The sequence below is a fragment of the Triticum aestivum genome, chromosome 5A, assembly GCF_018294505.1.
Source record: "Triticum aestivum cultivar Chinese Spring chromosome 5A, IWGSC CS RefSeq v2.1, whole genome shotgun sequence".
NCBI classification, from domain to species: domain Eukaryota; kingdom Viridiplantae; phylum Streptophyta; class Magnoliopsida; order Poales; family Poaceae; genus Triticum; species Triticum aestivum.
Window position 1 is genome coordinate 554,212,042 of NC_057806.1, and position 10,099 is coordinate 554,222,140.

Here is a 10,099-nt window from a genome sequence, read left to right on the forward strand (position 1 = left end):
CAAGGATCAAACAATCACACGAGTACGACACCGAGATTTGTTAACGAGATTCATCAATATGGCTACATCCTCGAGGCCTGACTACGGGCGCTTCTCCCCGTGACACCGTCACAATATCGCACACCGGCCACCCGGGCGCTGGCACACGCCGCCGGCTCCCCCTTGCGTGCCTGTCCTATTATGTTGGCATATGCTACATCGTGTGTCTAGCCCCGCTATATATGAGAGGCCTAGGATATAAGTGTCCTACTAGGACACGACTCCATGTCCTATCTAAACACAATACTACTCAGAGTCCAACCGTAACCTACCTTGTACACAATATTCGACACAACTCTAACAAACTCCACCTTGACGAATATTCTCCACCACCTTGAATTCGTCAATGCGTCAAACTTCCATGTACATTGGACTTGAGCTTATCCCGTGAGTACCTCTGTTACTCAAAAGACTCCATATGACTCCACCTACAACTTGTAGTCCCTTCTTTTCTTGACCACTGTCAACACTCGAGCAAAATTAAGTTTCATAATACTCTAATTTGCGCTCCTAACTTTCAGAGTATCCGTCCAACGTTATCACACACTGATCACTGACCTGCGTGAAAATGAACAACTCACATATTAGGAGTCACACATACGAGTTACCTAAATTCAACATCACCGCTCCTTTCTTAACCCCCTGTCTAAAACTTGAAGAAATTTCACCGCTGCTTGTAATCATTCCGAGTCAAATTCGCAGTTGTCTCACCACATGTATGACCACCAGAGCCCTGGCCCGTCTCCATGTTCATGCATACCGCACGCCTCGCCGCTATTACCCTGTCGAGCCTCCACTGTCCCGGTCGAGTCTCAAGGATCGCGGACCCACACCACTCAACCCCCACTGTAGAGTACCACCGATCATCACCGACCGATGGCGAGTTTCACGCTTCCATCAGACCACTGGGCTCCAGTCCAAACTGCATGTCACTCGCTTTTCCCCGCTGAATAGGCTTCGATTCTCTAGATCCTTACACCGTAGACCCTCAATCCAGCTTTACCTTCAACATGACTCCATGGTAGATGATCAGTCCGCCCTCGCGCCCCATCGACTTCAAGCTCTCATGTGCACCGTCTTGAATCAACCCGGCGTCATAGTCTTGTCGAAGCTACACAAGCCCTTGGGGCCCGCGTCACGTGTTTCCACGCCCAGAAGTCGGTCACCATCAGCATCACGCTCCTATGTCGTCATCGCCGATCCCACCACCGTCTTCTGTACCAACCGACTCGCGTCGATCCATCAGACTGCCTAGTCCAACCCAGCCGAACTTGTCCGACTGCAACGACACGCTCCAGACTCCTCAAGCCTTCACCGTAACCAACGCCATCCATACACAAAAGTGTACCAGCAAAGAAAACCCAAAGCACAATCCTTCATAGCCTTCCCGCGTGAACACCAAAGGAGATTAACAAAGCAAGCCCAGCTCCTAATTGACCACACGTACATAGCTGTTGAACGAGCTTCTCTATTTCTTTCATGATAGCATCCCGGTCTTGACTAGTCTTCGTGTCTTTTTTCTTGTCAAACAAATCTCACGATCCATACTCCAGAGCTTCAGCTGTCTCAACACCATGTGTGCACTTACCTTATGCATGGCCGTTCGGCACACCAGCACTTCGAGCCTATTCACGCCTAGCAACCACAACCCATGGCATACATGGGCCTAGGTCTCCGGACATTACGGCCCAGCCGCTGGCCGCTACTCCGATCGAGCAGTCGCTCGTGCCGCTGTTTGCCGGTGCCAACCACCACCTGCACGCGTCTCACGCCGAGCCACGCCCACCGCTGAGGTTGTACACATCTATATTCGTCACACGCTTCCGAGACTTTCGCCGAACTCGCCGAGATCAGTCTGGATCGCTGCCTGCTGATAGCTGAAACAATCCGCCGCCGACTTGAATCCCTCGTATTGTCGCTTCCTATCTCCCGAGTCCCGACTCTCCGTCTGCTTTCGCCAGCTCTATTGTCGGGTGCGAAGCCGTTGATAATCACGATCCAACGCAACACTTAGATTCATCCTCCAGACCAACGAGTCTGCCTCCTAACCTAGCTCTGATACCACTTGTTAGAATAAACCCGAGGCATACTGTCAATCATCCGAGGACCAAACAATCACATGAGTACGACACCGAGATTTGTTAACGAGATTCACCGATATGGTTACATCCCGAGGCCTGACTACGGGCGCTCCTCCCGTGACACCGTCACAATACCGCACACCGGCCACCCGGGCGCCGGCACACGCCGCTGGCTCCCCTTGCGTGCCTGTGCTATTATGTTGACATAAGTTACATCGTGTGTCTAGCCCCGCTATATATGAGAGGCCTAGGATACAAGTGTCCTACTAGGACACGACTCCATATCCTATCTAAACGCAATACTACTCAGAGTCCAACTGTAACCAACTTTGTACACGATATTCGACACAACTCTAACAATGATGATGGTTCCACTAGAGATGGCTTGCTAGGGACAAGCCAGTCGTAGGGCATGTTCAATGGCCAATCAATCTCTAGCCAGTAGGCTATTGATGCCGCACCATGATTAGCTTGCACCGAGCCTTGGGTCACAAGCAAAAAATAAAATAAAAATGCTCTGACGACTTGTTCCAGCATCTATCCACATGTCGAATAAGATAATTCAATGATGCAAAGTTTTTTGGAGTTATATGCGGTAGATTAACATGGAGTGGTTAATTTTGCGGATGGAGTCGACATCTCAGCTGTTCAAGTCGGAGTTGGGATGCCATCGTCACTTGCTTACCAGTCAGGCTAGCGACTGAAATATTAAGCGATACCGGCCCGGCTGCTATGGGCCGCCCCGATGCGTTGGATCTTGCTAGAAAGGGGAATCAGAGTTCTGCCCCTCTCGCGGCGCTCCCGCGAGCGCCCGAGGGGAACCCTAAATCACCGTCCCCTCCTCCCATCCTCTGCCCGCTTCCCTCGCCGCCGCCCAGCGGGGCCGCCGGCAAAGCCTGGCCGACTGGGGCGGCGGCGGGGCCTTCTTCTCCCCTCAGCCCGTGGTCCATGGCCGGCGCGGGACGGCTTCGCGTGCGGGGCGCTGGCCTATGGCGGGGCGAGCGGCGCGGCGGTGATCCGTCGGGATGGCGTCGGAGGTCCTGGTGGCGGCTCGGCGACGTCTTGGTGGGTGCTTACGGCGTGGCGGTTGCGGCAGGGCCAGATCGGGCGGTGGCGGGCTGGCGCGCTCCTGGCCAGATCCTCGCGGATTTGGTCCCCGGTGGTGGCGGACGTCGCGGGGTGGCGGCGGAGGTCCTCCTGGGACCTGCGTGCAGGTGGCTTGCAGCGGCGTGGCTGCAGCCCGTGGTCGGCCGGTCTGCTCGCGGCACCGGCGGGACTTGCTCCGGCGTGTGGTTGTCTTCGGCTTTCTCGGGTGAGCTTCCTTCCTCCCCTACAGACTCAGGGACGGGCGCAACAGGCAGGGGTGGTTCCATGGTGAGGTGTTGGTGTGCCGGTGGGCTTGCCGGAGGTGGCTGTGGACTTCGGGTAGGGGCAGGGGTTCCCCTCCGTTGCATCTGGCGGCTGCTCTGTGGCGGCCGGAGTTCCTCTGGCCCAGATCTGGCCGCCGAGGCCACCAACCCTGCCAAGGTTTCCGCTTTGGGGTGGAAAGTCTGCTCCTCTCCGGTCGGTCGTGTCGGTACTGTGTGTCCATGGTCGAGGATGGGGCTCGGATGCTTGGGCGGCGGCCCTGCTGGTGGGAGCCGGGGTGCTTGTGGGCGTAGCACGTGGCTCGGGCGCTGTCCGGTCACCATGGCCGTGTGGGCGGCATGGTGGCCGGGGTGTGTCGTTCAATGGTGGTGGCGCGGCTGTCCGTACCCCAATTTGGTGACGTGAGTGTTGGCCGGGGTGAAAACCCGCTCTGTCTTGTCAGGCCGGCGATGACGGCGTTCCAGCGTCGTTCCCTTCTTGAAGGCGTCGTCGCGGTATCTTGCTTGTCACCGTGGTGCTCCGGGGAAACCCTAATCCTTGGATTGGGCGGTGGCGGCGATCTGGCGTCGTTCCTTTCTTGAAGGCACCGCCTTGGAGCCCATTGTTCGTCATGCACGACTTCTCCTCATCGTGGTGACTCTTCCACGGTTGAGGGCTCCGACAACTTCATAGTAGTGCTTAGGGTGTTATCGTTGTTTGCTTGGAGTAGTTTGGAGTGATGTTTTTTTTCAGCGTCCTTGTATCTGCCTTGGGTGTGTGTGTTGTGTTGGTGTGGGGTGTGTTTGTATCGACTTGCTCGGTGATTGTTGCTTTATTTATAAAGCGGGGGAAACCCTTTTTCTCAATCTTGCTAGAAATAAATCATTTTCTTAAATTGCAAACTGTGATATGTATACCCTCTAAATCTAGCTAGTACTTAAACGAGTAAGAGGAATTTGATCTTTAAACCCAGCTTTGGTGTGGCCTTGACGATTTGCTCTCTCTATCATTGTATCTGCTTTTTGGACAGTGTGCTGGCGTATTGGGAGATGGAAACATATGCAGTCCTCTCTGTATGTGATCTTGTTGGCCGACAACTATAGTTGATTTTCTGCTTCTGGCACGAGGATGTGACCGAGAGTTGACACGCCAGAGTGGCAGGTAAACTTACCACGCCAAAACCAAAGTGAACCTCTAATCAATGATCAAAATCTGTCATGTTAAGTGCGTGTTTGCGATGAAGATTTGTGCTCGCGATCTTCGAATTTCCGTAGAAGCATCAATCTACTGTGGTTTAACAATTGTAGTTAATCTGTGTACATCACCATTTTATTACTGTGTCCCCTTTGTGAATTCGAATGAAGTGTTCGAACCAGGCTTTGTGTTACCTTTTCAGAGTTGCTTCTGATGATCAGATGGAAATTCACTGGATGGTCATTCTGAATGGCTCGCAGACTCCAAAGCTGCATGCGAACACATGCACTTACGGCAGTCAACATGCTTGCCTTACTTCTACAGGATGGTGCACCTTGATCTTTTTTGTGTGTGTCAGTGCCTGAGCACCTTTGTTTGGAGCACCACAAAATTACGTATATCCGATGTTATAGTAGTCACTCTCATTGAATTTCTTTTTCTTCACATATTGAATTGTACTTTAGGTACATCTTACTATCTTGTTTTTCCTACCGAGACTGCTGTCGATGCCAAAACCAGAATAGAAACACATTCATTGGTAATGACTTCTAAACAAAGCATAATCCTTTTGATAGTGTGCAATACATTTTTTTCCAAAATGTGTATGGTGTGCACTAATATGAAGTTGATGTTCCAAGAATATTTCAATATATCTAGAAATAAAACAAATATTATCTCATCGCCCCTCTAATCTCCGTAAGTGTAAACCTATTCACAGAAGTTTGAAAATAATTTCTGATTGCTCAATATGAGAACTTTGTCGTGCAAAGTAGGCGGGCGATTCGGGGTTGGAAGTGTGGTGCTTCCATTCTCTAGGACGAACACAACATATGACATACTGGTCTGTCAGCTGGGTTCTCCTGGACACACAAGAGTCCTACATGGACACAAAGCAAAACTTCATCGGTGAACAAGTATCCATAATAGCTGAGTCCAACAAATCATCGGTCTTCCCTTCCTTCCACATATTCCATGACTGGAAAAAGGAAGAACATATAACTATTAATTTCTTTGCCAAACTAAAAACACTTCAAAAATTGGTCCACTTGCATTAAATAATAGAACACGAGATAAGCCTTGCGCATACTCACATAGACAGTGAGACTAGGGAAGCCCATGGTTTCACTATAGGAGCTTCTCCGTATTCCAGTGACAACCTCCAGCAGTAACACGCCAAAGCTGTAGACGTGAGACTGGTAGAGAAAACACCTTCCATTGAATACTCATGAGCCATGTAACCACTGTTGATCAATTATATTAGTTATTAAATGGGAGGCTAATTATTCAGAATTAACATTAGTTTTCCATTGTACTCACTATGTTCCGACAACGCGTTGAGTATTTGCATTTTGTTGATTATCACCAAAGATCCCCGCCATACCAAAATCTGCTACTTTAGGTTTCATATCCACATCTAGCAAAACATTTCCAGCTTTGAGATCTCGGTGAATTATAGTTAGTCTTGAATCCTAGTGGAGGTAGAGAAGTCCCCTAGCGACCCTTTAATGATATTAAATCGTGTTGCCCAATCCAACAACATTTTACTTGAATCATCTGTAAAGAGAAGCAGACGTAAGAAAAATAAAACAATTTTTTTAGCTGTTTAAGGGAATTATGTTGTGTTTCCGCAATATGCACCAAAAAGGGTAGCATCTAGGCTCTTGTTAGGTAGATACTCATAAATCAGCAACTTTTCATCCCGCTCCCCACAACACCCAAGAAGTCGTACCAAGTTTCTATGCTGTAATTTGGCAATTAGAATAACTTCATTCTTAAACTCCTCTGTTCCTTGTTGAGAATCCTTACTTAGCCTCTTGATAGCAACTTCTTGACCACCCAACATTCCCTAGAGAATTTTAAGGTAAAATATTGATTTAGTTTTGTTAGACAAACCAAAAAATTCTAACGATTTTAGAATACATAATAGGTAGTTGACAAACGAGTTACCTGTATACTTTGCCAAAACCTCCTTGCCAATCATACATGTTTTAGAGAAATTGTCTGTCGCTTGGGAAATTGTCTGGCAAATGGAAATTCATGCTCATGGGGGGTGTTTCCTTCCCGAAGTTCGTGAAAGGTACTCATACCGTTGAATGTTACATTCTTGTATTTTCTCCATTTTTTGTTCTGGCTTGCTCCCACAATATTATAGTCATTTTTATCTAATAAACATGAACATGGCAAAAAATAAAAAGTTCTATAAGAGTCGGACAAGGAAGTGCCAAACTTCCCGTAGATGTCAAATCGGGGGGCGGGGGGGGGGGGGGGGGGGGTCGGCCTCTTATACGCAACTTTTACCTGTTGAGCAATTGCCCATGCTCTTGGCACCGTTGATCACTAAGGCAGAATTTTGTCTTTGCTTGACAGGTGACTATTGCACTCAAGGCCCATCTGCCTTTGCGTTCGATGAGTAGTATCCCATCCTTACTCTTTTGGGAGGCCAAATCCCGTAGAGATTGTATACGACTGTCCCTTGGCTCAAATGTTTCATAAAAGGATAGAATCCAAGCTCTTTTGGAGTGGTGTATGGTTATCTTTTGACCACCAATATCTTTGACGTTCGTTTACTATTTCATGTATAAGCTCACAAAAAACAAGAGTAAACAACCCATGGGGCACTTTTTTCACAAGGAAAAAGAGAGATCTAACAATATGGCGACGGCTTGGCACATGAGATGTAAATCATCTAGCCTTCCCTCTTCACCCCTCATTAATCCCACCATGTGAGCACAGATATAATCAGAGACATATGTCCTTTAGTGCATAACGTATTGATCATCTATCGCTCTTGTTTCCTGTAGCCAGTCGAAGCCGAGTCTAGTTTCTCTAGCATGTGGACTCCAAGCAAGCTTAAACTCACCTAAGGGTTTATTTGCTCTAGCTTTTGTAGATTCAAGATTTCGAAGCCCAAGGATAAAGTACAATAATACATACTCCCTCTATCCGGAAATACTTGTCATCAAAATGAATAAAATGGGATGTATCTAGATGTATTTTAGTTCTAAATACACCCATTTTTTGTTCATTTTGATGACAAGTATTTTCGGACGGAGGGAGTACATTGTAAGATGATGTATTCAAATGTATTATCTAGCTAGGGAGAGGGGGTGAATTTACCTTTGAGTATTCTCCATGCGAAGCAAATGCTAAGTACCAAAACACCACTTCCTAGAACTGGCAACGCAATCCTCGCAATATTGCTCTTTGCCCTCATCCCTGTGTAGTACATACTTAGCATAAAAAAGACAAACCATGAAAGTGAAGTATTTGAGAGAACTAGTGCATGGATATATTTGGTACCATTTGCTCCATCCAAGCCTGCAAGTCGGAGATAGAGTGTATCACTGGCAACCGAAAGTGTCGTGCCAAACTTGCCAGTGTCAACCAACTCCCCCACCCATAGCAAGCACCTTGTCACGTCTCTCCATACCTACTATTGCTCAGGTTGGCATATTTATATGCCACACAGGAGCAGTTGCGGCTGCACTCTAATTTACACTCCCCGAGTGTGCTTTTATTCCCTCCAACAGCCATGAACCTATCTGGTGACTTCATCCCTGGCAAGGCTAGGAAGCTATCACTGCACCCACGCAATGACTCCTTCCGTTGGCATCCCGCCAAGAACTTGCCACTATTCCACTCCTCTATGCTTACTGGCTCAAAGCCGTTGAGGCATTTACAACTTGGGATGGGCGCGCCCGTCTCATCGCAGTAGCCATTTGGCCGCAGTAGCCATAGTAGTTGCATTCGGTGGATGGCCACTTCCAGAGGACAACCCATGCCGATGACCTATTGTTAGCATCGCCAAGACAAGGACTGAACCACTGGTTCAGTCGAGACGAGTTATTGTCAATCAGCAGACTGTAGCGGATCCGGCAACAGAAGATGGCGCGATAGAATTCAATCAAGGAGATGGGCCGGCCCAGCGGCCCAAGCGAGCAACCAACCCACCACGTTGGCTCGACGACTACAGCCTGGCCCGTTAATCGAGCTAACGGTAACTGGTTTAAATAGAGATCGATCTCTTACTGTAATAGTTGGCTAGGATTGGAATGACGGCTTCGGCCGATGTAATCGGATAGCCGTGAGGGTGGTTGGGTGGCCAGCTACCGAACTTTTCCCTAATTCGAATTTTGAATCCCTAAATTCCTTCCCGATCTAGTGAGTTGCTTACAGTTGGTATCAGATTCGGCGGTCCTGGAGCTTCCGCAGCATCGCCACGGGACGCGGTGGCGAGATCGGCGGCGATTGGAGGCGATGGACAAGCTGTCCGAGGACGGGCGCAGCGTCTACGCCCTGTTGCGGGCGGATTTCACCGCCGACTTGGACCAGCGCTTCAAGGAGCACGGCGACACCCTTCTCCAAGCTGTCAACAAGCTAATCCAGGCGAACACGACGGCGCTCGACGCTCTCCTGTCGGCGCGGGTGGACGGCGTACGGGACGAGTTCGCCCTCGAGATCGAGCAAGTCCGCGGCGAGCGACCGCGGGAACAAACCGGGCGCATCGAGATCTCGTCGTCACGGATGGCTGGGAGTGGTCGGCGGCGCCTCCGACTCCCTTGGCATCGATCAGGAACACCAGGGGAAGGCACATAACACTTATGTCCCTCCTCCGGTCAGAGGTGCGTGTGATTCCACTTTCCGTGCTTGTTCTCCTTCCATCGGTGATGCGGGCTACCCGGATACTGCTGATGCGTTTTCGTTTGGTCTTCGCGCGGATCTCCCTCGATTCAATGGTGTGAATCCGAGGTTGTGGCAGAACAGATGCGAAGACCAGTTCAAACTCTGGAATACTCCGCCGCACCGATGGATTTCGCTGGCGACGTCCCAATTTGAAGGAGCAGCGGCCCGGTGGTTGGAATCAGTCCAGCGCAAGTCGCCAAACATTTCATGGTCTGAATTCTGCTGCAATTTGCAGAGTCGCTTCGGCCGAAATCAACACCAGACACTGCTTCGCCAGCTCTTCCGTATAGCCCAAACCAGCACAGTTGCGGATTATGTGGATAGATTCGCCGATTTATATGATCAGTTGTCCGCATATGAAGAAATCCCCAACACCTTGCACTACACTACCCGCTTCCTCGATGGACTCAAACCAGGGGTTCGCGTTGCAGTGGCGCTTCAGAAGCCTAAGGATCTAGATTCAGCATATGACTTGGCCTTGCTGCATGAGGAGCTCGGGGAAGGAGTAACCCATATCAACTCGCCAGCAGGCGTGCGATCAGGTCCATTTCCACTTCCACTTCTCTTCCCTCAAAACCCCGTGTCAGTGAAGATCGGCGACAGTCTGACACTCTGAAACCAACAACAACTGACGACAAGTTGTCTGCATTGCGCGCTTACCGCAAGTCCAAAGGGTTATGTTTCGTTTGTGGAGAAAAATGGTCCCGTGACCATGTGTGTAAATCAACAGTGCAGTTGCATTTTGTTCAAGAACT